Genomic DNA, 2,258 nt, shown 5'->3' on the forward strand with positions numbered 1-2,258 from the left:
CAAAGTCTGTTTTTCTTTTACTGTGGGCCATTACAATGTAAATCTTGGATTTCTAAGCCCCCTTAGAAAAGTCTTGCTTTGTTTTGTTTTTATCCCAGTCTTCGCCCTTTTCAAGTTGACTTGCATTGCTTGAGAGTAGGGTAGGGACCAGCAGTTAGTGTAATGGCTATGTCGCTGGACTCCCATGTGGTTGACCGCGGTTCGCATCACGGATCCGATGGCTTAAAACTCATGCTGGACGCGTGTGCGTGCATGCCCAAGATCCCAAGAGGAGAATGGAGGAGAAGGGACTGCGGCATTGTCATTCCCTCTGGGAGGTGATTTCTCGCTTTCTGTCTCTCTGTCTCTCTCTGTCTGTCTGGTGAGCACACACAAAAGGATGCAGGAGGTTGGGGTACACATGCCCTGCACCCAGTACAGATACAGCCAATAAATTCCTTTGTTTCAAGATACAGTAAATAAATTCCTTTGTTTCATGCTCATGAAGAAATAGAGACATGGTCACAGAAAAAAATACTGACGTAGAGAGAAGAATATCAGAGCTCTCAGGCAGGGAAGGAGTCTATCCTTAGTATCTAGTATCTAGCTTCTTTTCTTTGGTTTCTTGATTTTTTCTTTCTTTTCCTGCACTTACATATCTCACATGAGAAATTAAAATCTCATCACGCATGGCCAGGGTAGTCTTTGAAGGAATTAGCGTCCACATGTGGATGCACTTCCTGGGTGTTTCCCATGTCCCATTGCAGGGGTGCATTTTCTGTGTATGTATCTGGGAGATCAGGAGGATGATAAGAACCTTCCTGTTGCCAAGAGTCAGATATAAAGGGTGAATTTAACACAGAGGTACTTTTTAACTCATATGTTCGTTTGTGTTGTACTATATGTCCTATGTTATGATTATGTGGCCACGTCCTTAAGGAATTCCATTAAATTTAACACAAATAAAGAGCGCTCTTAGCATTTTCTCCAAATGCTTTCAAGTTCACGTGACTTAAGTAAATAAATCTACTACAAATTTTTAAAACAAACGTTAAAGATGACTTCATAATTGTCAACCTAGGATTTTTTTTTTTTAACCAATCAAACTACAAAATTCTTTTGGGTATTATTGATTTAGTAAAAATAAATTTCAGGCTTAACAACTTAAGATAAATATCTAATATCCCTTATGGTCTACAGATTTAACATGTTATAAAAAGTCAAATAGAAAAATAAGTAACCGACTTTCTGGTATCTTTTGGTATTTAAGTAGCCCAGGCAGAGGTTTTTAAGATCTGGTTATTGTAAGTATAATGTTATAAAGTTTTCAGGTAATTTTAGATCTTAAAAGAAACTAATGCTATGCTAAGTTACTATTGGATAATATAAACTGTAAAGTTTTTCACTTGGTTTCTGATTCTTAGAGTTATTTTGTCTTAATAGTAAAATTGTTAAAAGTAAATAAGTCAAATTACTTTAAAAAAAAAAATCAAGGTTAAGAGGGCTGGCAGGTGACACGATGGTTAAAATACTGGGCTCCCAAATGACTATTGGGATACTGTGCTCCCACATGGGTAAAAAGTAGTTCAAATCCCAGACCCAACAGCCTCCTTTCCTGCTCTCTCTCTCTGGTAGAATTGTACATAGTTCTTAAGAAAAAATTTATTAAGGTTACAAAAGGGTAAAAATTAAGGTTAATATATGTTATTCTACATACGAAGTTACAAAATAATGAAATCTCATTTGAGTAAAAATCTACAAGTTGGGCATACAAATTTCTTTTAACTTTTTTTTTTTGTGTGGGGACAATCTAAATGAAAAGTTATTAAGGTTATATTTAAATGTATTATGTAAAACCCTTAGAGAGGGATCTAAAAGCCAAAAATGGTTAAAGCCTATCGTACCTAAAAAAGGCTATCTCAGTATGGGATGAGGTGGGGTCACACAAATGGCTGACACCTTGATTAACTAACATGCCATTGTGGCCTAAGCCCATCTGTGGTACTACGATGAAAGGGTTCTGTGGACTTGCTGGACAGTTAGTACAAGGCTCTGGTCAGAGTTTGTTAAAAGCACCTCTCATGTTGGGAACCAGCAGTTAGCGTAATGGCTATGTTGCTGGACTCCCACGTAGTCGACCTCGGTTCGTGTCCCGGACCCGGTGGCTTAAAACTCACGCCAGGCGCATGTGCGTGCGTGCCCAAGATCCCGAGAGGAGAATGGAGGAGAAGGGATTGCGGCGTGACCATCCCCCCTGGGGGGTGATTTCTCGTTTTCTG

Source organism: Tupaia chinensis, unplaced genomic scaffold, assembly GCF_000334495.1.
Source record: "Tupaia chinensis unplaced genomic scaffold, TupChi_1.0 Scaffold144238_1, whole genome shotgun sequence".
In the NCBI taxonomy this organism is placed as follows: Eukaryota; Metazoa; Chordata; class Mammalia; order Scandentia; family Tupaiidae; genus Tupaia; species Tupaia belangeri.